This window comes from Rhinolophus sinicus, chromosome 3, assembly GCF_057876585.1.
Source record: "Rhinolophus sinicus isolate RSI-liver-muscle chromosome 3, RSI-T2T, whole genome shotgun sequence".
NCBI lineage: Eukaryota > Metazoa > Chordata > Mammalia > Chiroptera > Rhinolophidae > Rhinolophus > Rhinolophus sinicus.
The window spans coordinates 38,948,400-38,975,297 of record NC_142503.1 but is presented as its reverse complement, the minus strand read 5'-3'; the positions used below and the strand labels follow the sequence as shown (position 1 = coordinate 38,975,297).

Sequence of the window (26,898 nt, the reverse complement as noted above, 5' to 3'; positions counted from 1 at the left end):
AAAGTTACCCTGTAATTTAGTGGTGTAAACCAAACACCAATTTGTTAAAAAACAATTAAAACAATATTTTGTGGGGTATGACTTCAGAAAGAGCTTGGTTGCTTTGCTGTCACTTGGGGATTCTCATGAGGTTGCAGTCAGATATTGAAGGGGACTGCAGTCTCCTGAAGGCTCAACTGGGCAGCGTGGCCAAGATGGCCCATCTGTATGGCTTGTGGTAGATGCTGGAAGCTCAGCTGGGCTGTGACGAGAGCTCTTTCCAGCAGAACTTTCTTAGGGGAGGCAGACTCCTTATGTGGCGGCCACCATTGGCCAGAGTAAGCGTCCCAAGAGAAAAAAGCAGAAGTGTCATGGCCTTTACAGATCTAGCCAGAGAAGTCACACAGCGACATTTCTGCTGTACTTTATTGGTAAAGCAGTCACCAGCCCGTCTTGATTCAGGGGAGGGGACAGCATTCCTGCTTTTGATGGGAGGATGTTAACAAATGTTGGGGTCAACTTTTAAAAGTGCCACAGGCACCTGACAAGAATGCTCTGATATTTTGCAATTCTTTGAAATGTCTTGATAGTTTATATACTTTAATCAGCTTTCTGAGATAAGAGGCTTCCTGAATAATCTGGTTTGCTGAATGCTTCTGAAGTGAATGTACTTAAAGAATCACTGAGCTTTTCAAGTAAATTATATAGCTCCGAATCTGAGGTAACTCACCTCCGCAGCTGCTTCATGTGAATAGTTAGCTACATAACTCCTCAGTGCAGCGAATAGGCAGAGAGCTGTGAAAAAGCAAATAACCAGACTATTATTTCTAGACTAATTTGGATGCTTTTCCCTCTGCACCTGGGAATCTGACAGCTCACTGTGAACAATGGGACAATGACGCCACCCAACATGCGGGGAAAAGACACCAACTCACCAGGAGTGCCTTGGAGTGAGCTGTTACAGAAGAAAATTCTCCAGAATTCATCTCAGGTAAAACGTAGGCTACCTGGATCCGAGCTGTCCTGATGCCGGTGGATGAGAGAAGCACATTTCACATGCTGTTCCTCAGGTCTGATTTCAATGATTATTCCTTCCCATCTTGGGCAGCTGCCGTCCGACTGATTTTAGTTCCTGGGGATTAAACAGTTTCTGAAGGTTGTTATCACTCCCCTTTGGTGGAACATATCTTCAAACACCTTCCTGGATAATTACCATGGCCCAATGATTGGGCAATCACCACAGAGTGATTTTATACACACCAACCACACACACACACACACACACACACACACACACACACACACACACACCCTTCTCCAGTGTGTTCCTTTGTGTATGTTTTGTTTTGTTTTGCATTTTCAAAGTCCAGTGGTTTGTGAGAGACAGTAGAAGGACAAAATAAGAAGACATATGGTAGTGCTTAAATTATTCCCCAAAAGGGAAAGTGTCCAATATGAAATTATTCAATTTTTCTACTATTCTGGGGTGGGGAAGGAGGAATTTCAACCAAGAAAATCATAGTATACCCACAATGCCCAGAGGAGAACTGAATTATATTATCAACTTCCAAATACATTCTGCAATATCTCACCAGAAAAGCTGCTTTGCAAAAATTAAACCTCTAATGTTTACACTGGGAAATACCTCCAGTCCTTCTCTGCCATCTCCCCCAACCCCCTGTACACATGAATACACATACACATACACACACAATTTGTTTTTCTTCCCAAGATCCTCTTTGTTTTGTTCACCTCTGTTATCCGAATATGTTCACAGGTGATTCTGTAGCGAGGTGTCTAAAATTTCTCCAAAAGTACAAATTACATAAAGTAGCATTTTGTCTCTTATATTTCAAAATGTTCTAAGAACCTATAGACTCATCTGATATAAGCCACGGAAAATGTCAGCCAGAAGGAAATCAATGAGATGATTTCTTGAGACTCTTTTTTTCATCTGAATTGATAAGTGGGGGAGGGAGGTGGGGTTGGGTTTCAGCTTCCTGTTGTTTTTACTCAGTTTATGCAAGTCCAATCCAGTCAACTCAGGTGTAGGCATGTTATATAAAGCTTTTATGAAAAGATAAACTTTGAGAAATATTCTTTACTTTTAAATTTAAAATAGGTGCTGCATTCACATGGTCCAATATGAAAACAATATAAAAACGTGTATGTTGAGAGGTTTGTCCCCATCTAGTCCCCTCTCTCCCCCACATAGGTAAGCACATTTTGGTTTCTTATGTGTCTTCTCAGCATTTATCCTCATACAAGCAAACACAAACATCCATAGTTTCCTCCCTCTCCCATTGTTTTTGAGAAACCCTTTAAGAGAGAAGAAACTGGCTTTGTCTGTGCCAGTGGCAGGAAAATAGAGTAGGGAAAACATAATGGGATATCGGAAGCTTATAAGAATGAAAGAGATTTCTCAGTTATTTAGCTTCCCAGAATCATGTTCTTTGACATTGGTTCTTTGGTTACATCTATTCTTTGGGCCTCTTAATTCTCTAAACTTCCCAAATCCTCATTGCTTGCACAAGCAAAGTTTCAGATAATTCATATAAGTTCCTTTCTTTTACCTAACAACAAAAACATGTCTATGCCACATGCTTAAGAAAAGAACAAAAAGTATAAAAGCAAGTACAATGCGGGTCACCTTAAGAAGGGCTCCCCTCACCCAGAAGTCTGAACATGGACGTCCAGACTGAGGGAAGAACGTTTATTCTGCCTGGGAAGGTTTTCTTTATCTTATACGTACCTATGCATAAAGAGCCTTAGAAACACCTTACTCTTCTGATACTTGGGAATCTACACTAGAGTAGTTTTGTAGATTTTAGAAACAACCACAGGAATGTGTATGTAACCATATAATTGATGCTGGGCATTGTGTGGGACTCTGCCAGACCCCAAAAACAATTAAATAATTTTAAACTCATATTTTGGAAATGAATAGGGAACAATGACAACTGGTCTGTTAAACATGTTGAAATACAACAATGATGTACTTTGTTGTCATTTTTTTATGTGTAGTATTATACTATATACCAGATGAATAAAAGAGAAACTAAATTGTGAATGACATAGAATAGATTATTGCATAGGTGCATATTATAACAATTGCTTTACGTAGTCGACGTTTTCCGAAAGAGTTATATAACGTGATAGGTCAGTTTGTGAAAATCAAATAAACTTTGATTAAATATGTAAAGAAATCCTTAAGATGATAGTTATTTTGCTTTTTTATTTGTTCACTAACTTTTTATTGAAAACGAAATCCATGAACATTCTAAGATATTTTAACAGTACAAAGTGTATAACACAACTAATCTTCCTCCCATCCCATCCCAGTTTTGCCAGCCCTGTTCTTCAGACACAACCAATATACCACTTTCTTATGTTTCCTACACAAATATTCTGCACATTGTAATACGTAAATACCCTATTCTTAAAACACAACCAAGAGCACGGTGGAAACCTATTCTTTCCTTGGCCTTAGTCTGCATTACACAAGCATACCTCTGCTGCCGAATATCTCACTGGAAGGAAGGCTCTCAGGTTATTCAGACTCTTTTATGCAGTAAATGTAAGAATCATTTGTAGAGTAAAACAGAATCACCTTCTAATAATCTCTCTTTATAAACATATCTGTCACACCCACATATCTGTATTGTCTGGCTCTCCCCTTTTGGCATCTGGAAACTCAATGGCTCCCTTCTCAGTGATCACCATCCTATGCTGCCTGATGTCCATGGTCTGAAAACCATTCTTACACTTTGCCCAGATTTCCAGTTGTTTTAGGCACGAGGATAAAGCCAATCCCTGTTACTCCATCTTGGCAACAAGCAGAAGTGTCATATTTTTTAAACACCGAAGTATTTCCTAAACCTGGATTATACAATCATCTGAGCAATTCATTAAAATAAAGATTCCTGGGCTCCCACCCAGAAATTCTGATTCGGAGGGTGACCTAGGAATCTGTATTTTAACCAGCACCTGGAGCAATGTTGATGCAGACGTGCCATGGACCAGACCTGTTGTTTGGAGGCCACAGGCTTTAATGGTGGTATTTATTTGTTGGCTGTCCTAAAGTGATACCACCATACGGACACTTTGTTTTTCAGATGGACAAAATAAAAATAAATGGTGAGATCGATTTCTTGCCAGACTTTGAATTATTGAGTTTTGGAAAAACACAGCCACCTCTGAAGAGTGTCTAAAGAGGCCAGAGTTCTGTTCTAAAGGGACAGCTCAGCTCAGCATGTGACACAGCAGACCCAGTGAGCTTGAAGGCAGGCTGGGCATCGAGTTGGAAGGGGCACATATACTTGTCTGCACAGAGAGGGCACAAATCCCAGCAGCTTCAGCTGAGTTCAACTCATTTTGGAAAATATTTTTGGCTTGTGTGGTTTTATGCTTTTAGAGTTCCATTTTTAAGCCCGGGGCTTGTCCAAACCCACTGAAGTTGAGCTGAAGCATCCAAGGAAGATGCTGAGTTTCACACTGATCTCTGCTGAGTCTGTAAAAATTTCTCAGATTTGTCCAAACTGCTTTGTTGAGAAACCAAAACAAAAATCATTAATCCCCGTGGGGTTTGTAGGGTCCTGTGGTTTTCATCTGAAACTACGGCAAAAGCAGTGGTCGGTCATGTGACTTACAAGCCTAAAGGTTTCATTATGAAACCTGAAAAAAAAAAAAAAAAAAACCACAAGCTTCAGTCTTAAAATATACTCCCATGAGACAAACCAAAAAGAAAAAAGGAAAAAAAAGAAAAAAGAAAATCTTCTTAGTTTGGCCTGGAAGTATAGACTAAGGAAACATGTCCAAACCAAATGTTGTCAGGACCCACTACATTTTAAATCCAAAGATGAATTTTATTCCACTGGAGTGACATTGTTTATTAACACTGTCTGTGGCAACTGGATTGTCTAGAAAAGTTCAGGAGAGCTGGAGGCCCTCTCTTGTTTGTGCCAGAAACAGAACTGGCCTACTGTCCGAGAAACAAAATGAGTTCAGCAACATGAATGATGATATATTATTTTACCATATCTTCCTTCCCCTAGGATGGGCAGGCAAATTATGAAATGAATCTTTTCTGTTCTTTAATATAAAGTTGTACTCATTAAATGTCAGCTCTCTTTAGGAGGACTCAAATTCTAGGATACACAAGAGAAACCTGCAAAATTTGCTACATCTGCATACTTGTTGCCTATGACTATGTAAAAAACTACCCCCAAACTTGGAAGCTTAAAGCAAGAACCTTTAAATGATTTTGTGGGTCAGGAATGCTGGCAGGGCACAGCTGGGTGATTCATCTGCTCTATGTAACTGGGGCCACCCATTGGTTTTCAGCGGGTGGCTGGTCTCACCTGGGGGGTCCCAGACATGCCTAGAAAATTGGAAGGGCCTACTATCAAGCTGACTCTTTTTCCTCTCCACGTAGTTTTAGGGTCTCTCCTGGGTTCCCAGAGACCAAGGCCAGGCCTGGATCTGGCATAGTATCACTTCATTACCCACAGCAATGGGCCAATTTCAAGGGGAAAAGAAGCAGACCCATCCCTAGATGGGAGAAATGTCAAAGAATGTGTGGTCATCTTTCATCTGCTACAATGCAAGTGCCAGTCGTAAAAAATTCTGATTTAGTTGGTGTGTGGTAGGGTCCAAGAATATGCATTCTTAGTAGATTAGATACCCCATGAGACTCTAGTGCAAAGGATGGTACAGCATACTTTGAAAAACACCACTTTATAAGACATGATGGATCTGTCCATCAAGTAACAGATACTGACTTAATTGTGTGAGATGAGACCAGAATCGTGTTAGGTGCTGTGGAGAGTAGAAAAGGAGCATAAAGAAAGCATCCCAGTCTGGAAGGTGCTCACACTTCACTGGAGATAGAGGTTGGAGGGGATGGGGGGTGGAGCCTGAAGTCCAGGATCCCCCCATGGAGAGAGCCAGGTGGAGGGCAAGGTGGGCTTGAATAGCTGAAGTGACTGAGGAAAGCACCCGGAGTGGAGCTATAGGATTCTGATCAAAAGGTGTGTTGGAATGAGCAGGTAGCCAGAATGGATTGCGGTGGGAAGGGAGATGGACTCTGTCAAGTTCCCAGGCAGAAATGAGGCTGGGGCAGAGCAAGGAGGCAGGAGGCATCATAGCTCCCAAGTACATTTTTCAGTGTGATTTTTCCTCCCAGGCTTTTGACAGTATCATTTCCCCTCGTCTTTTATTCCTCCCCAAGCCTGGCTTTCTTTCTGGTGCTATTTGCTGTGTTGCTCCTGTCCCAGCAGGCCACGCAGCTCAGCTCCAGGATAGGACAGCCAGTATTTCCAGTAACAACGTGGCCTTTCAGTGCTGGCTTGTGATATCCTGCATATGGCTTCAGCAACCAAATTGTGTCTGGGTCCCAACTCCAAAGCAGGCAGTGTGTGTGTGCGTGCCTGTGTGTGTGTGTGTGTGTGCCTGTGTGTGTGTGCGTGCCTGTGTGTGTGTGCGTGCCTGTATGTGCGTGTGTGCCTGTGTGTGTGTACCTGTGCTGTGTGCGTGCCTGTGTGTGTGCGTGCCTGTGTGTGTGTGCCTGTGTGTGTGTGTGCGTGCCTGTGTGTGTGTGCGTGCCTGTATGTGCGTGCGTGCCTGCGTGTGTGTACCTGTGCGTGTGTGCGTGCCTGTGTGTGTGTGCCTGTGTGTGTGTGGTGTAAGGGGGTGACTCCGGGGGAGATACAAGGTTAGGAGGATCTTGGGAGTTCGGTCCAACTGTGATGGACGTTATTGACAGTCTGAGCACATTGCTGAAAACAATGCTGAGAAAGAGCACCTGTAATCTAGAGACGCACGGATGAGATGACGGTGGTGTCATCTCTGTGAACGGGACCAGAAGGACAGAGTGGGAGGGGTGCTGGAACAAAAGGGTCCCAGAGGCCATCTGTAAAGAGAGGCATGTGTAGGATGCCCAGTGGTGCTGCTCGAAGATGTTTTATTGGGCTGGACTGAAACACTCCACCCCATGGAAAACAACCCCCTCTTGTCCTGATCAGAGGCTGTTGTCAGTGCTAAGCCCTTAAGTTTTTAAGCCCAGGGTCAGAACGGAAAGCCAGGGCCAGCAGCATCCAGGGATGGCGTCAGCAACCAGGCAGGAGTCTGGGCACAAATGGAAGTTCAGGGCTAAGCTGTGAGCCAGGAATCAACCAGGCGAGGAGCCAGAGGGCGGGCAGAGTAAGCTGGGCAGCTCTGGAGCCCACAGTGCAGGGTGCTCCAGGGGCTGGAGAATGCTCTGCAGACAGGCAGAGAACAAGGAGATACGGATCTCATGGGGGCAGGCGGGGAGATAGGCCAAGCTCACGCTCTTCTCCACATGGCTTATTCCCAGCAAGAGCTGGGGCAGGAAGCAGTCGCAAATCAGCCCAGGGCTTCTGGGTCCGTCCTCGTGACAGGATGGGACGGGAATACCAGGCCCCTGTGCCAATTAGATGAAGATGCCCCTCAGGCAAGCAGTTGATGCCTATGTGAGAAAGACGGGCACCCTCCTCCTGGCAGACGCAGGAGTCAACCCCCACCCCAGGTTTAGTGGGCAGAGTACAGTCTGCATTCTGCCCTGGGCCCTCAGCAGAGCCTTTGTGCAAAGCACAAAGTATATAACCACATGAGGTGACTGGTGTGGAGGCAGGAATGAGGGCCAATTTTTGTCCTGAATGTTTGAATACACTGCCCAGATCTTGACATGTTTGACCGTAAGTCAGGAAAATTCTGGGTTTCTCTGTACCTCTTCAGACACAGGGGTGGTTAGATTAGTCATCACCAGAGGGGTAGGAAACATTAACACTGGAAGAATTAGGAAAACGGGGCAAGTGAGCGGGTCCAGGGCGCCTGGTGCCTAAGCATTGTGGTGCCAGCCTGGCCTGTCCAGTAAGTGGCTGGCTTGTGCAGGGGACAAGCTGAGAAAAGCTACTGAAAGGCACTGCTGCCAAAAATATTGTTCCAGTTGAATGGTAAGCCATGTTCCACGCCCTGGCAACTGGAGGACAAAAGCTTTTGCTGTGCTCCTTTTAAGATCAGGAAAACACCATCTCACTGTGGAGTTACTGCTGAAGGTTTCGGGACACGTGCATCATAAAGCAACTGTGTTCTGCACACTTCGCTGTCCCAGGGGAGGCCAGTGCCCCTGACCAGTAAGCTTTTGTTTTGCTAGTCAAAGAAAGCCCTTAAAATACCTCTACTTCCTAATTTCTCACCCACCCATTTCCTTATCTGTAGATGCCAGCTTTTCCAGTGAGTGTGTTGGTTCTGGCAAGAGGTTCTTGACCTGATTTTTCTTTCAGTAGGTCTGACCAGTTAGGACTTACTTAAGCTAATCTGTTGTTCAATACTTTTCAAATGCTTGAGATGTCCTCAGGGAATGCAGAGATGATTATGACATGGTCCCTACCCTCAAAGAGTTTGCAACATGTATTGCAAACATGTATGGCCAGCGGCTGCCTACGCAGCACCCATCCTCTCTTTCCTCTTCTTCGCTGAATCCTAACATTGCTCTGACAGTGTTGTGAGTCCTCCCTTCACCCCACCCCCGTCCTCCACCTTCCCCATACTGCTGTGGGGGGAGGGTGCAGGGAGCATAAAGCCAGGAGCAGAATGAATGAGAAGCCAAGTTTAAGGGGAAAGGAGAAGGGCCTGCACTTCCAGTCTGCGCTGGTCCTGGGAGGACTGGCTGTCCCATCCTGCAGCAGAGCGGCACGGCCTGTTGGGATAGGAGCAACTCAGGCCAGCAAGACTGGAAAGAAAGCCAGTGTGTAGTTGTGCTGGCTATTTTCACGGTTCTAAAATATTACATTGTATGGATATACTACCATTTATTTATGCATACAGTCAATGGACATCAGATGGTTTCTAGCCTTGTAAAATTTTGTTTCTTTGAGGGGAGTTATTTGACTTTTGCTATTATAAATAACGCTGTTATAAACATTCCTAGACAGGTCCCCTGGCATGTAGGCAAATGTTCACATTTAGAGGATAGTACTAAACTGTTTTCCCCATTATGGCACCAACTGACATTTTCACCAGCAGTGTGTAAGTGTTCCACAGCCACACACTCACTTCGTTTTATAACACTTTTTAATTTAAAAAAAAGGCTAGTGATTTCCAATGCAAGTTTGATTTTGAATTTTTCTGATTACTGAAGAGATAAAGCATATTATCATGGATATTGGTCATTTGTTTCTGCTTCTGTGAAAGCTTGTTCAAGCCTCTTGCCCATTTTCATTTTGAGATAATTGATTTTAGAAGAGTCATTTATATTTTCTGAATGATAATCATCTGTCAGTTATGTTTGTTCCAAATACCTTCTTACATTTTGTAATGCATATTTTCACAATTTTTATAGTATCTCTTAATGAATAAATGTTCCTCACTTTTATGTATGCAGATTTATTAATATTTTCTTGATGGTTAGTACTTTTTGGGTCTTTTTTAGTTAAGTCTTTCTCTGCTCCAAAGTCATAGAGAGAATCTTTTATTTTCTGCTAAGAATGTTAAAGTTTTGCCATACACACTTAAGTTTAGTTCACCTGAGATTAATTATGTGTATGGTATGAGTTAGGGATCCAGTTTCACTTTTTTTCCATATGGATAACGAACTATCCCAGGACAATTTATTGAATTATCCTTCCTTTCTCCAATAACTGCAATGCTATCTCTGTCATATATTACATCTCCTTATGCACAGTTCTGCTGCTGGGTTTTCTATTTTGTTCTATTGCCAATTTATTTCGTCCTGAGCCAATACCACCTTGTATTACTTACAATAACTTTATGAAAAAGTGTTGATATCTGGAAAGGCAAATTCTCCCACCTAATTCCTTTTTAAGAGCACTTAGCTATTCTTAGGCTGTGCTCATCAATATACATTTAGAATCGATTTGTCAAGTTCTTTGAAAACCTCTGTTGGGATTTTCATTGGAATTACACTGAGTTTATAGATCAATTTGAAGAGAATTGATATCTTTATAACATTGAGTTTTCCTATCCAGTGTAGCTCCATTTACTTAGGTCTTTTTTTCAGTGGTTTTATTCACTCAAAATTCAACTGGTCTGTGCCAGACACTACTCCAAGGGGCAAAAACCCTTGCCCTCACAGAACATACATTCTGGCAGGAAGAAGACAATAAACAAAACAAGTAAGTAAAATAATAACTAAAACAAGTAAGTAAAAAAATAACAAGTGAAAGGTCAGAAGGAAGTGAGAAAAGCAGCCACGTGCCTATTTGAAGGCAGAGGGGCAGCCAGTTCAGGCATTTTCACAGGAGGAGTCTGGGATGGCTGAGTAGACACAACAGAGACAGGTGTTGTAGGAGATGAAGTCAGAAAGGAGACCGAGGCCCATTCACGTGGGTCAGAGAGAGGCTGGGCTGATGGGACTTGATCCGACTGTGCAATAGGGCAGCCCTGGCTGCTGCGTTGAGAACCAGTGATATTGGAAGGAAGGAAGCAGGGAGGCCATAAATGAGGCTCCTACAATAATCGAGATGAGATGTGATGGTGGCTTGGACCAGACTGATGGCAGTAGGTGGTGAGAATGACCAGTGAGAAGTAGTGCCACGAGGATTTGTTGATGGACCAGTGTGAGGTGGGAGAAGATCCAAGGACTGATTCGTCCAAAGACATGCCTGAGCAACAGGACAGACTCCGTGGCCACGCACTGAGTGGGGAAGAACAGGTTGGAGGCGGAATGTCAGGACCTCAATACTGGACATGATAAGCTTGAGATTTCTAGGCGATAGCTCAGAGGCGTGCTCTCTGACCTGCTAGATACAGAAAACTGGAATTCAGAAGAGTGACCCCAAATAAAGTTATACATTTAGAAGTCATCTGCACTATATCAGTGAGGATCCCAACAGAAAATAATGGCAAACTCAAGTTAGGAGTATTTAAGGAGGGTTTATTTATTACAAAGGGACTATTTTGAGAGGTGGGAGTGTAGGGAAACCCAAGAAATAGTGGGACATCTCGGGTGTCCCAAATACTAACAGAAGAATGGAGACAGTAGTTATAGGAACTGGGAAACAGAGAGTTGGCTGGAAAAATGCAGTCTCAAGAGGAGTCATCTTTGGTTAAGAGTCCTCACACAGAAGGACACGAGGGCATCAATACCCCAATGTCACTCTTCTCTCTCCCCTAATATCCTGCCACCATTCACCACTGTTCACAACCAATTAGAAGCCAGAAGGCACAGAGGGCTGCTGATAAAATCCATACAAGCCAACCTCCTGAGGCAGAGACCAGGATGGAGGAAGATGGGAACAGATCTGGAGGGAAAGAGAAGAACCTGGAGCAAGCAGATGAGATGGTGTTTAAAGCCATGAGACTGGTTGAGATGACTAGAGAACGCCTGTAGACAGAAAAGAGGTCCTAGGGCTGAGCTCGGGAACATTCCAGTTCTTAGAAGCTGGATAGATAAGGAGGACTCAGCAAAGGAGACTGAGAAGGAGGGACCAGAAAGGAAGTCCAGGAAAGCATGCGGTCTTAGGAATCAAGTGGAAAAACCGTTTCAAGGAGAGAGTGTCACATGCTGCCTACAGGTCCAGTAAGATAAAGCCTGAGAGCTGACCACTGGACAAAGCAAAGCAGAGGCCACTGGGGCCTTGACAAGAGCAACGGCAGCGGGAGGGGGACCCCACTGAAGTGGGTTGCAGAAAAAAAATCAAAGAATTGAGAATAGATAACACTTTCAAGGAATTTTGCTATCAATTATAAAATTATACATAAAGGGGTTGAGGGAAATGGGCGATTGTTGGAAGGCAAAGACAGGTTTTTGTTTTCATTTTTAAGATGAGAGGAAATAATAGCATATCTGTATACCGTGTTTCCCCAAAAATAAGACCTAGCTGGAAAATCAGCTCTAATGCGTCTTGTGAAGCAAAAACTAATATAAGACCCGGTCTGATTTTACTATAAGGCCGGGTATAATAAAATATAATGTAATATAATACTATATAATATAATAATATAATACTGGGTCTTATATAAGACCGGGTCTTATATTAATTTTTGCTCCAAAAGATGCATTAGAGATGATCCAGCTAGGTCTTATTTTTTGGGAAACATGGTAGTAAGAGGAATGAGTGGAAGAGAGAGGGGAGTTGCTGGGGCAATGATTGCCCGGGAACACAAAAAGGGATAGGGCCTGGTGCACAGAGAGAGGGCTGGGGTTTAGTTAAAAGCTTGAGGAGTTCCTCGATAGGAGCAGGAGGGATGGTACAGCACGTGCCTAGCAGTACACAGACGTGGTGGGAAGTTTGTGGAAGTTCACTTTGGATTGCTTTAATCGTCTCAGTGAAGTAGAAAGCAGGGTCATCAGCTGACGGAATCGGGGAGAAACTGGCATTTTGCAAAGACAGGAAAAAAATATCAAGTAGTCAACTAAGCAATCATCAAATTTTTTTTTGCTTCCATACCTCCTAAAATAATTTTGAAAATGATATCTCTTCATACATTTTAAGGTGATAGTTAAAATTTTTCAGTATAAATTTAAATCATTGCAAAGGATATGAATTCACTTATATAATTGGTTGGGAAGAGGAGTTTTGTTAAAGCAAAGTTATAGAATTTTTGAAACGTCTAAGTTATTTATCAAAATCTTACAGATTATAATCAAAACTTATTTTTATAAATATTTTATATCTATTATCAGCTGACAACTCAATCAGTCTTTGTTAAGTTTAGCTAAAAGCAAAGAATTGGAAAATAACTGAACTGCAGTAACAACTATTAGCCAACAATAAGTCATTCATTTCCTCAACATATACAATAATATTTCAAATGCTTTCTTTATCTGCTTTCTTTACCCACTGGGGCCATCCACCATAGTAAGACTTTTAATAATAGATGAGATGCATGATTTAAAAAAAAATTTTTCCATAGAGAAGGGCAAGTGTGAAAGCGGACCCCTGAATCCCAGACATTCTCAGGCAAATTAGTTTGGGGAAAGAATATATCTGCAAAGTGATTCCCTTGCCCACGTTTCTTAGGAAGTATTCATGTGTCATTTAAAAAAAACTGTGGTAAAATATACATAATCCATTTTAACCACTTTAAGTGTATAATCAGTGGCATTAAACATGTTTAAATTGTTGCCCATCAGTCTCTGCTTTTAATTCTTTTGAGTATATACCCAGAAGTCGAATTGCTAGATTACATATTAATTGTATGTTCATGTATGCATTTTGAACACACTGGTCTAGGAGAATGGAAGCAAGAATGGAACAAGAAATAGCATAATTTCAGGGCAGTCGTAGGGCCCAGTTGAGATTAGCAATCCTGAATTTAAAGTGAAACCAGCCAGCATGTTTGTGTTATTTATTCTAGCTACATCCAATTGCACAGGTGCAGGTATACGGTAGATGGAGTGTTGGCTATAACCATGATGTTGGTTAGGCAGGCCAGCGTGTGAAAGCAATGAACAAATGCAGTGGGGTTGAAGATATACATATAACCTTTAGTGATAGTTATTCATTATGGAATATAATCTAGGTAAGGTCTTCAAACAAATTTTGTAGTTTTTTCCATACTGCCCTGGAAGTCCTTTGTTAGGTTCAGTTCTAGGTTTTATTTTAAAATATGTTTTCCAACTGTTTGTTGCTAAAGTAAACAAATAAAATTAGTTTTAATATATTGATCATATTATCAAACCAGCTGGAAAAACTCTCTTATTAACCCTAATACTTTGTATATAGGTTGCTTTGGGTTCTCTTGCAGGTGGTCAAATCCTCCATAAGTATTATCAGTCATGTTTCCTGCTTTTTAATCCTTATGCTTTTCTTTCTTTTTCATGTCTTGCTGTGTTGGCTAGTAACTCCAGTACAATGCTGAATACAGACGTGGTGATAATGACTACTATTTAAATGGAATGCTTCTAACATCTCAAAATTAATAAAGATGTTTACTCTAGGTTTTTGGTAGGTACTCCTTATCAAGTAAAGGAAATTTCTAAGAGTTGGCTAAGAGTTTTAATCACGATTAAATATTGAAATTTTTCAAATGCCTCTTCTGCATCTGCTGAGATGACAACATGGTTTTTCTTTAATAATTGGTTAATGGGTGGAATATATTTATGCATTTTTTATATTAAATGACTTGTCTATTCCTTGGGTAGTCCCAACTTGATCATGATATAAAATATTCTTTTGTGTGTGACTAGAGTTTTTGAATATTCACGGGACATAGGATTTATTATACCTATTTTACAGATAAGAAACTGAGACTTAGAGAAAAACATGCACAAGATTTATACCTAGCAGGTGGCAGAACAGGGATTCAAACTCAGGTCTGTATGATTTTTAAGTTACGTGCTTTCCACCAGTTATTCTCCTTGAGGGCAGAAAACAAGTCTTTCTTCTATGTCTCAAATGCCCCCAGGGCAACGCTATGCTTGTAGTACCCCAAGAATCTAATCTGTGTTGAATAAATACTGAATGGCTGTTTCAGGACCCTATGGGTTCTTTAAAGGTTACTTAGCTGGATAAAAAACCAAAACACTTTTCCCATCAAATTCGTTTATGTTAGGTAATGGTCACAACATGATATTAAATGTAAACAGAAGAAAACATCTGTAAAAGTGAACCTAACAGATCATCCTAATAGTTCTTTATTATTGAAGTTCTACAAATTCTTTATCACATTGGAATGGATTTACAAAACTGAAGAGAAAGTCTCCTAAAAGGTACAGAGTCTCCCTTGGTCAGTGTTTCTACTCAGGGCCAAAGAGAAATCAAACCTATTGAAGCTCAAGTATTTGTGAGAGCACCTTCATCTCTTCAGTACAAACATGTGGTATTTCCTGGGCAGAAATGTTACAGAGAGATCGGGAATAAGCGTTTCCAATTAGAAAAAGAGAAAGATTGTGCAAAGGCATATCTGAGAACGGTGACAGGTAGAAAAACCAGGTCACAAAGGCTCTGGGAGGAAATCCCCCTCCATCCCACAAGACACTAGAATGGGCCTCAGGGGCACAAACAAGGGCAGGAGACTCTCTACTTAAAAGTTTTGCAAGACAGAATGAAGGAGTCAATCACTGTAGCCAAAACAACATTTTTATGCTTGTTGAAAAACAGGCAAGAGAAACTACACTGTCACCTCTTCTAGGAAAAACAAAAATAAACTTGTATTTCAACCTTAATTTTCCACCCTGTGGGCAAAAATAAAAGGAAAATTACTTCTGGGCAATACTGTACATATTACAGAACAACGCGCCATCTTAGGGAGTTGAGCAAGAAGCAGAGTAACCAACGTTCTTCTCCACAGAAAAGAATAATGCAGTAAGTTCCTTGACAGTAAACTTTACAAAGAAATACTATATTAAAAAGGAGATACAATGAGAGCCACCATCAAGGGTCATTCATAAGGGCCACACTTTCCTGTATTGAAGAGACAGTGTGACACTTGAGAATAAATGGGAAGTTTAGCATTTATTTGGGAGGCTGATCTGATTCACAAACGGCTCCACCACTGCCTCCTGGCCCTCTCTATTGGGAAGTCATTTTACATCAGTTTTCTTTGTTCTTTCTTCCCTTCCTCTCTTTCTTCCTTCCCTCCCTCTCTCCTTTTTATGTTTTAAATATTGATTCACTGAACAATCCAACAAGTTTTTCTGTGAAGCCAGGCATTATGATGACCCTAAACACTACCCGCTTTAGGACTGGTCTCTAACTGCACAGATGTCGCCTCTGTGTCTGTGTTGGCAGAATTCTAAGATGGCAAACACGATTCCTGCCCCTGGTGTCTAACTCTGTGTAATCGCCTCCCCGTGGTGTGAGAGGAACCTGTAAATGGGGTATCACTTCCATAATTATGTTATATGACAGACAGGTTTATAGATATAATTAATATCCTTAATTAGTAGATTTTGAGTTAATCAGAAGGGAGATGATCCTGGATGGGCCTGACTTAATCAGAAGAGCCTTTATAAGAGATAAGAGTGATTCGAAGTGAGAGAGATTTCTCCTGCGGACCTTGAAGAAGAAAACCACCACATTGTAAACTGCTTTTAGAGGAGGCTGTGTGGCAACGGCCTGAGAGTGACCTCTAGGAACTGAGAATGTCTCTGACCAACAGCCATCAAGAAGCTGGGACTTCACTTCAACAAATGCAAGGAACTTAATTCTCCCGACAACTAGTGAGATTGGAAGAAGAACCCAAGCCTCAGATGGGATTGAGCCCTTGGTGACGCCTCGATTTCGGTCTGATGGAACCCTGAGCAGAACACCCAGTAACCCATACCCAGACTTCCAAACCATGGAAACTGTGAGATAATCAATACATTGTGCTTTAAGCCACTGAGTTTGCGTAGCAATAGAAACCTAATGACCCTATCCTTGAGCTGTAAAGTTTGATGACAGTATCCCTAATCCGAGGTTTTGAGGTGTGGTGAGGATTTATTGGGTAATGTGGGAAAAGACGCTAATGAGCTCCTTCATAAGCTGGGAAAAGGTGTCTCTATTGTTTTAGTTGAGGACATATGACAGTCATTTCTGCTGTTCACTAAGTGTTTCCATCTCTCCCTCACTCCAGACCCACGACAGCCCTGCACTGTCTACCCCCCGAGAGCAATCCTTGTTGGGTGGACCATGTGCATCTTGTTGCTGATGTGTATCAATTCTGGGCCAGGGCAGTTGTGCTCAGTGCAAGAATCCCAGAGCCCTCTTTCCCTCTGCTGTAGGGCACAGCAATGCTTCTGGTAGCCTGGGTCCTAGAGGGGGGCAGAGACTATGCTGCTGACCCCTGATTTCACTGTAGAATGAAAAATAAACCTTGTTATTTGAAGACACTACAATTGTTACTGCAGCATAACTTGGTCCATGCCGACTTAAATAAGGAATTACTAAACTACACAGCCAAAGACAGCAGCCGGAGACACAGATATGAGAAGATAAGACAGGAGGATACACAAAGTCTTACATGTTTTCATATGCCTAAATTATTTCCATTCCTCATTGTAAAAAAACACAAACAAACAAACAAACAAACAATCCCGAATAAACAAAACAGTAAAAGCCTTAAGTAAGTACAAGAAGAGAAAAACCATGTGAACATCCACCATCCCTCATCTATGTCGAAAAGCATGAAGATCATAGGATTCACTAATATCTGAGAAGGGAGAACCAGTGAAGTGGCAGGCTCTCTACTCTCTGGGGGAATAAAGTGGGGACCGTCTTCTTGTTCAACTCTCCTTAGGACAAATGCCATCATCAGTCTTTGGGGCTTCCATGTTCCCTTCATTTTGAGAGCCTAGAAGTCAGTCCTCATATCCTGCTTAGCAAGATTGTCAAAGATAACTCAGAAGGATGGTATCTACCCAGCAGAAACAACACAAACAAAAGGTCTAATTAAAAAAAAAAAAAAAAAATTGGGGCCAGGGGTGGCCCGGTGGCTCAGGTGGTTGGAGCGCCGTGCTCCTAACGCTGAGATCACCGGTTCGTTCCCGGTTCGAGTCCCACATGGGCCAGTGAGCTGTGCCCTCTACAGCTCAGATTGTAAATAACAGCTCTCCCTGGAGCAGGGCTGCCACGAGCAGCTGGAGGTTGGAGGTTGGAGGTTGGAGGTTGGAGGTTGGCGTGAGGCTGCTGTGAGCAGCTGACCGACTGCCTCAGCAGGGGCAAGACTCATAACACCAGCATGGGCCAGGGAGCTGTGTCCTATACAACTAGACTGAGAAACAACGGCTTGAACCGGAGTGGGGGGGGAGTGAAAGTGGGGGGAGGCGGAAGAAGAGGAAAAAAAAAGCACTATCATAGGAGAAAAAGGAGATGAACATTAAAATACTGCTTTTAAAAGGGAGAGAAACAGCATCAGGTTAATAGAAGATGTATGTTAACTAATTTGATCAGCTTTAAGGTCCTTTTGAAAACAGTTCAGATGGTTTCTGTGGCAAACATTAAACTTAGACCTTACAGGTAGAAGGTCTGGTAAAATGTTCTTTGGGAAATTAAGAGAAATTCCATTCTAGCAGATTCGGATTTTGAAGATAAAAATATCCCAGGCTCTGTGAATAGTGGCATACTAAAAGCAGACATGTATAAATTAAACTAACCCTATGTATATCTATTCAAAGTGTTCTTCTATTCAGACCACATCAATAATACATAGCCAAGGAAATGGACTGAGGAGGGAAAGAGATCTCCCAACGCCAGCAGCCAGTGCGTCTTGACCAGTTATTATAGAAGTGACTAGATTATACTTCACAGAGAGTTAAATTTGATAAAAAAAAAAAAAAAGATGCATTACCAAGACGTTATTACTTGTAGAACATTTTTCAATTTGGATATATTAGCTGTGTCTATATAGTAAGAGGAAATGGAATACTGAGGCAATGAGTTGGTAATTTAGGCCATAAACTTCTATTTGCAATGAAAACATAAAGTAATTGTGACAAAAGAGGTTGTTAAATTGAATCACCTAAGTTGGTTGCTTCTATTCCCTCACCCCACCTTTTTTATAGGTATGTGGTCACAGCCTTTGGGGGAGATAAGGATACTGTGGGTGCTGAATGTTGGACTTATGTGCTAAGGGACACACTCCTAGTTAGAGACCAAAAGCTATTCTAGGTGCAAGATACTTGCCTGCTAGTCACATGCTCTTCTCACTCCAATGCTGGGTAATATTATCGGCATATGGCTTTCATAGGCAAGCTGGTTACTGTAGTTTTTAGGTTCTATCTATATCTGCCTGGACCTGTGCAATGAAGGCATCTGGATGATGGGAACAAAACACAGCATTCTTTAAAGGAATGTCATTCTGCTCTCACAACAGAGAGAGTAACAATTTAGGGTACATTTAAATATAAATGCATGCATTAGAATTAGCAAATGAATGCTCACTAAAGAGATACTGAAAGAGACAATCCATGATCTTTCATGCTCCACCTAAAATTATAAAAAGGTGGCACAAGAGGTAGTTTGGGTCTTTCGAAAGAATTGCTTCCTTTCTAAAACCAGTTATCCCCTCGGTTTCTCAGCTTTTCTTCTAAATAGCAATGCTGACGCTTTATTAGTTAATCAATAAGACATGATACAGAGTATGGTTATCATAAAATAATCATACCCTGGAGCATTCTGAGGCATGAGCCACTTGCCTCTAATCAGATTGAGTTGAGATTACCTTTGGATAACCACACTCTTGGGAACTGTCTCATTTCTATTATGAGTACATTTTATAATAGGGAAAAATGTACATTTCTGCAGGGGGAAAATGAAGTTGGCAGCTTATACCTAGCAATCATTTCAGTTGAGCCGAGAAACATTCCTCTTTTTGAACAAAGTCAAACTATGCTTCGTCTATTCAAGCAATGTCAGAGAAGAGACGCAGCTCACATGCGGTGTGGGTAATGCAATACAATGGAAACTGTATTTTACTTTGGCATTGCAAGCTTCAAATTATACGCAAACATTCAAAAAGGGCATTTGAAACTTGGCATGCGTGTTTATAAATGGCACATTCTGAATCTGGAGTGGGTTTAGGTGTCTAGGTTACAATAACAGATGATCTCCAATGTAAAAATGGAACAAAGCCCTTTTTTAACTTGCTACAGAGAAAGATGTTCATTTCTGCTTCAATTATAATCCCAGGCACACTGGAGATACCGTTAAGAGCAATTTCCCTGTATTTCTCCCTACCCTGACCAGCCAAATTTTTAATCAAATTACGTATATTGCAAAGTTAAGGACAGAAAAGCCCAGTGAGCCATGGAATCCACTTTACAACAGCGGGCAGAGCACTTACCCCATTGGTTTAGAAAGATGGAAAAATCTATTTAAAATGTTAGATGAACACACTGCGGGCTGCAGAGATGATTATAAACTCTTAGAGATCGACATTTTCATCCTATTTTCCTATGCATAGTATTTATAGCCAGGAATTTTTAACATGGGATAAGTGATAAGGAAAGAAAATGGATGGTGAAAATACGCAAATTGCTTTGTGATGGGAGTAAATATTTGTAACTGGTAGTGAAAGGAAGATACAAGAAAGTTGAACAATACGAACAATATTCCTGCCATATGGATAGAATCAGATGATAGTTTTTGTGTTAGTCTTTGTTAGCTGTAGAGGTCTCATGATAAAACAATTATTTCAGGGTGATCTTTTGACTGAAAGGAGAGAAGGTGGGATGCAATCCTGGGACATCATAAAGAAAAATAGTCTCGCTTATGGATTGGTAACATTAGAATTAAATTTAACTTCTATATGGCAATCCTGCCCTTGATTAATGATACCCCCTTTCAATGCTGGTTATTTCAAGAGCCTCAGAATATCTGTCTTGGATCCAAAAATTGCTTAATCCTTCCTACTATTTCATTTCCTCAGAATTCTACTTGATTTCTGCAAAACAGCTAGGGCAGCTGGGCTCCTGGCTTGAAAGAAATGAGGCCTGGCCAAAAAGAAACCAAGCAAGGATTTTTACTCATCATTAAAAATTCAACTCACAGAACTAGATGGAGAGTCAAGTTTTAATCATTCAGAGAGCAGAAAGACTCCCTACCTCCGATTTACCCCAGTTGGTAGATTACTTGTATTTTCTGCTGAAAGTCTCATTTTGTCTTGTCCAGAAGAGGCCCAAACAGCCTAAATGCAAACTGTGGGGCTACCTCCTACATCCCAGAATGAAAGTTCATTGAGGGCTTTGTAAGCAGAGCTAGACTGGAAACAGAGCTAGACTGGGAAAGCTCATTCTCTTCTAGACGCAGTCTCTCAGGGCACAGCCCTGCCCGAGACTAACGTGGGAGTTCTCAGAGGCCGGGACTGAACATTCCTTTCCTACAACTTCAACATCCCCTGCCCCATTTTCCTGACAGCCTCTCGACTCCACCACAAGTTTTCTCCACCGTCACTGCATAGTCAAATAAATGGTGTTACCAACATTCTCCTTGAGGGTTTCCACATTCAACTCTATTAATCACCCAGCTCTTGAAATTCCGTCCTGCTTATGTGACAGTTCATTATTAGTTCCTCTCCTGTATTCTGCTGCTCCTTCTCTACTTTGCTAGGTCCTTTTACTTCCCTAAATAGTAAACACCTTCCCCACACCGAGAGTGTCTCTGCTGCTTTGCTCTGCTCTCTCATAGCATCAACTATGTCAAACCCACAAGTCCAGCTTGGACTCTTCACCCACCATTAGCTTCTTGTCTCCCACGAACACACAAACCTGACACGGACAGACCTGACTTGTGTGGTCTGCAAATTCTAAGATGGCGCCCTGTGATTCCTGCCCCTGGTACGCACACGGTGCCATCCTCTTCCCTCCAGTGTGGGTGGAGCCTGTGCCTTGCTGCTAGCCAACAGAGTATGGCAAAGGTGAAGGAACTGAGCAGATGTTATTAAGGTCCCTAATCAGTTGACTGAGTTAACCAAAGGGGAAATTATCCTATCTGGGCCTGAGCTAATCAGGTGCGATCTTTAAAAGAGGGTACAGGCCTTCCCTGAAAGAAAAGGCTCGAAGCAAGAAGGACACTCTCCTGCTGACCTTCAAGAAGCAAATGACCCTCTTGTGAACTGCTTTGGGACAGGACAGTTGAGGGCCCCAGGCCTATCATCACCAGGAACTGAATTCTGAATGACTTGGAAGACGACCCACGCTCCAGATGAGAACACCAGCCCTGGCTGACACCTTCATTACAGCTTGTGGGGCTCTGAGCAGAGGATCCAGATAAGCTGTGCCCAGATAGCTGACCCACAGAACTTGTGTATTGCTTTAATCCAATAGGTTGTGGTACTTCATTTTGCAGCTACAGAAAACTAATATTCTAAGCCTTACAACTTCTTGACTATTGTTCTCTCAGGTTCAAAGTTTGACAGTTACTTGTGACTCCTTCCCTTCAGCAGATATCAAGACTTGTCTTTTTTTTTCTGGACCACTATTAACTGAACTAAGCTACATTCCTTTATTTTATTCAAACCCCTCATTTATGCAGCAAGTATTTGTCAGACAGTGTGTCCAGCTCTGGGTATGCAATGATGAATGAACAGGCATGCTTCCTGCCCTTCTGCAAAGTAAAGCTTAGTGGATAAAATGAACATGGAACATGTAATTGCAAGGTGCTTTGAGAGAGTTCTGCAGGGGACTTTAGCCTATCTGGTTTGAGGAGGAGGAAGGGCAGGTCTTACTATCTATTTCAAGCCCGAATTATTGTGCCAGCCTTCTAGTGTGTCTCTTTGCTTCTCATTCCTGCAGGCGGTACACATGGAGTTACTGGGGTTCACATTTCTCAAAGACATTTTAAACTTATTGGCCTGTGAGGACTTTCAATGGCTCCCTCTTACCTCATTGCTATCATAAACAAAATCTTATTATGGGTGTAGCAAATGTCAACTGTCCCTTATCTTACATAGTCCCAGAGAGGTTTAAAGACTTGGCTGAAGCCACAGAAGTGGCAGAAACAGGACTGAATTTCCTGGAAACTAAGTGAATCAAATTCTCTTTTTACACTATTGGTACTTATTGATATTATAAAAAATTATCTAATCACGAGTATGGAGCGTACAAATGTTATAGATTAATCAGGTATAGTCTCAAGAGGAGAAACACTTAATCCATTTTTGGCCCTTATCTCAGGAACATTTTGATTAGTCTACATGCTTAAAGCTATTCTAAGATCAATATTTGGTTAATCCAGCTGGCCTCACAGCCTATGACTATAAAATAGGGTCACACTTACATTTAGACCTAAATTACAATAACTCAGAGACGCCCACCTGCCAAAGAGGAATAGAGCAGCAGGCTTGGTGCTCCTGATGCCAGGCCTCTCTTACTCTGGTTTGGATTGTGACAGGGCACAGCTTCCCTTTTCTCCGAAGAACTGCCCTCAGGAGCCTCTTCACTGGGAAGGCTGTTCCACCCTCCACTGTTCCATTGGCTAAACTGCAGCCAATGACTGGCTGATATACAGACTCCAGAAACTAGCCTCCTTGCCTCAAAGCGGGACCAATTGTGAGAAGCTAGTTACCCTCCAGAGCTTCAGGGTGAGGTCTGATTGAAGCTACCATCCAGCTGAGACCTCATTCTCAGGTGGTTGTCTTCCCCTGCCCCATCTGGCTTCCCTCGTGCCCTTCTGAGAACAGTCCTCAAATCAATCACTTGGATAAAAATTCCCACCTTAGGCTCTGCTTTTAGGGAACTTATTCCCAAACGATAAACTGCTCAAAGTATATCTAATTTGTTTCTGTCAGCCACCAAAGGGAGCCTCGTCTGTGTCTGCTGGTTAATCTGTCATGGAGTCTCATGGGGCGTCCGCCACCTTTTCCTCGCCCATTCTTCCCCACTGGCCAGGAATTTAGTTGAATGAATCCCACTGCTGAAGGCTGTCACTCTGAGAGTCAACAATGTCCAGGACGAGGATACTGCTTTGGGCTATTCCGCAAACGGCCGGCCCTCAAGATGCCCCCGCTGACCTGGCCTCCATGCAAAATGGCAGAATGGCCTCCACTTGCACTTTTTGGACCCTGACATGTGGGACCCCAAGCAGCTCTTCTTGTGCCCAAAGTTTCCGGAGGTCTGGTTCTTGTCTTTATTTTTCTAATCCTGAGGGTTAAAACTCATTTCTAAGGGCAGGTGGCAAAGCTGACATCATCCCTTTAAAAGCTTCTTGCAGCCTATGCCCTTAACCAAACACATCCCTTCTGTTCCAGTGAAAAAGCAAAGCCCTGTGGGGTGCGTGAGGGTGCGGGAGGAAGTGCTGTCTACGTTAGCATCTCTGGCACTTAGTTTAAACATTTTTTTTTTTAAATTTGGTTTTTATTTTAAGCTTGTATCAAGAAAACCTTCTTCCTGAAACTATTTTGGATAGAGGACTTCCATAAAGAAGAACAGATACAACCTGTTTTTAAGAAATTCTTCTTTTAGGAAAGTTATTAAAATGTGCTTAAATACACACTGGAGAAACTTTCAAAGTATAATGCTTCTAGCTTACAAAGTTTGTTTGGTTTTAAATAAGGAAATTCTAGGATGAAACCTAAGATGTTTCCTACTTCTCTTACAGTTTTTATGTTTACAATGGTATTCTCTCTAATATTTTATTATAAACATTTTCAAGCATACAACAAAGTTGAAAGAATTTTATAATAAATAAATGTAATAGAGATTTTACCATTAACATTTTTCTATACTTGTTTCACCATGTATGTATACATCTATCCATTCCTCTGTTAATTCATCTTCAATCTCTGATGGTATTTTAATTATTTTTAAAAGGTATTTTTATGCTTTTATTTACAATGAGAAAGTCTAAGTAAAAATAAATTCTACTGGATATTATCTCTTCAACAATAAAAATATTAGAAACATGATGTGTTATGGTCTTGAAAAGTTCTACAGAGTGGCCTGGCAAAGAAATCTTAAATTATGTTAAAAAACATTTCTGGGTGAATATTGCTTTAAAGCCATGAGTAAATCAGTTATGAAATAAATCACATGGAAAGTTGAGCAGAATGCCAGGTAAAGGTTTAAGTAATAATTCTCTAAGGCCGTGGTTTGTTCAATCATCAACGTGGGACGTTATTTTTTGTTTAATCAGTAGGTAAATGTGCCTATTCATTAACACTTGTGTATGAAGTCAGAAACTGAACTTCACTTACAATATCAATGCACTAAATGAAACCATATATTTTAACACAATGATTTACAAAGATCGCAATCACTTCTTTAACATTTACATTTATATGATCTAATCACTCGAAATGTGTTAAATTAGGAGCAATACTCCATGCTGTGACGTCATTTTTGATAGGGCTCCAAGAAGAGAGACACAGAAGTTTGGTTTAGCAAAAAGCAGACATGCATTTTGTTTCACTCTTGTAAAAGAAAAATTTGATCATGTTGGTACACCCAAGATAGTTTAATCATCTGAAATAAAATAACCAGATAGTTGACTCAAAGAGAGATTTGGCTGATTTACTGCCTAAAATTACAAGTTCTTTGAGAATGTTATAGGAGGATGGAATGGTGTTGAAAACCAGATCCCTACATAAAAACAGGGCGAAACCCAAAATCCATGGACTACATTTACACCCAACCTTGGTGACAGGGTATCTCTAAGAACCCCAAAATACAAGTGGGTGGGAACAAACCAACAGCCACCACAAGATCTGCCTGGTTTCAGCCTCTGTGCAACGAGGAGCTATAGTGTATCTGCCTGTTATGAGAACATATCTCAAAACTGCCTACAGGAATCCAGTGAAAGCACAGCAGGCCAATTAGAAGACAGCAGCTGAAACTGGCAGGATTTTACCTCAGGAAGCTACTTGGCCCTTCTGCACGAGCTGGGACTGGGAAGGTAACACATGTGGGGCCCGACTCCTGAGCGATGGGGGTGAGATCCGATGGATACATGCTTCCTTTTTTATCCCTCAGACCAGTTCCGAGGCACATTTTGTAAGCTTCTCTGGGTTCTTATACATCAGGGTCTTCTGAATCAAGCACTAGTTGCACCCGTTTCCTACAGCCATGTCCAACTCTGTGACACAACCTTATGGGCTTTCACTCCTCACTCCTCTGTGACCTCTCACTGTAGCTCCCTGGAATCTTTCCCCAAACAAATCACCGGCACACAAGTCTTTGTCTCAGGCTCTGCTTCTGGGAGAATCAAAATGTCAAGGAGAGAGGACTCGATTGCCAAGAGGTTAAGAGTCCACAGGATATGGCAGGTGGGATTCTTGGGGACCCTCACAAGAGCAGTTTCAGTGGAGTATTGGGGCAGAAGCTCAATCAGGGGAGGCTGGAGAGAACAGGAGATGTGGAAATGGAGACAGTGGACTGTAGATGCTCTCTCAGTGGTCCAAATCCTAGGCAGCCTTGACCTCTCAGCAGCATCCAACACAATTGACTCCTCTCTCCTTTTGAAATCCACCACATTGCCAGTGACTGGGAGAAGAGAAATGGGCCAGTAGCTAGAGCGGTATGGACTGTCAAAGAAAGGCTTTTTAAAACAAGGAGACAGTAGACCATGGGGATGGTGAGAATGTCCAGCAGAAAGGGGAACGCTCATGCAAGAGAGAGAGAGGGGGGAAACTGAGAATGAGAGGAGGCAGGATCTTAAGCCAAAGTGTCAGGGTTGGTCTTTCATTCCCAGCAGAGGAGGGAAGACAGAGTACAGACAGGTATGGAGGTGGGTAGGTTTGATGGTTTAGAGGGTGGGGAAATAATGGAATTTATGTCTGGTTGCTTCTATTTTCTCAGTGAATTACATTGTCAGGTTAAAATCTGAGGGCAAAAGTAACGGGTGTAGTAAGTTTGAGAAAAGAAGAGGAGTGAAATAATTTTGGAAACTAAGAACACAAACATATTAGGCAAGTGACTGCTGAGTTGTACTGAGTGTCCATATATTTATTTCATCGGAAAGACAGCTAACTCATTTCTATCCCCTTTTCAGGGCAGGTGGCTTTTTAAAGGTCCAGGGTTACATCAGAGACAGTTTATTTCTAACAACTCTTTGCTACCCACATGATGGAGCTGGAAAGAAGATCACAAGAAAGAAGAGAAAGACAGCAATCTAGCCTCTCAAATAAACAGCAAGGTGGCAGTGAAGGACGGTGGCAGTAAAGGCCAGCCGAAGGACAACTGCTCAAAGGAGAGCGTGGTCCAAGGGGAGACGTTTAATTCGGGTCACACAACTGGCTCAATGTTGTCAATGTCCATAAAAAAACTCCTGCAAATGCACGGATGATTTTTTTTCAGAAACAGAACAGTTCAGAATATACATTTTCCTCCAAACAATGCATTCAACAGAATGATACGGTTTCCCCTTAAACAAAGTTGTATGAATCTATTACAGAGGTGGAGGTGAGATTTATTAAATAACTGTAGGCTTCTGAAACCAAGAGCCTAAATAGAGAAGTTACTAAGTACCATGCTGAGCAGTGACGTCATTGTTTCCCTAGTTACCCAATGCAGAGGCAGAT

At 41.8% G+C, this 26,898-nt stretch overlaps 1 non-coding gene across 1 annotated transcript in view; it reads right to left on the bottom strand.

Annotated features, from left to right (window-relative positions):
- The window catches only part of LOC109453655 (uncharacterized), a 77,978-nt gene that overhangs the window by 18,627 nt on the left and 32,453 nt on the right, over window positions 1-26,898 (bottom strand). Inside the window, exons 3-4 of the transcript XR_012495125.2 lie at window positions 915-1,111; window positions 710-774 (exon numbers count right to left, since the gene is read on the bottom strand). This is a non-coding gene — a transcript (uncharacterized LOC109453655). The remainder of the gene's footprint in view (window positions 1-709; window positions 775-914; window positions 1,112-26,898) is intronic.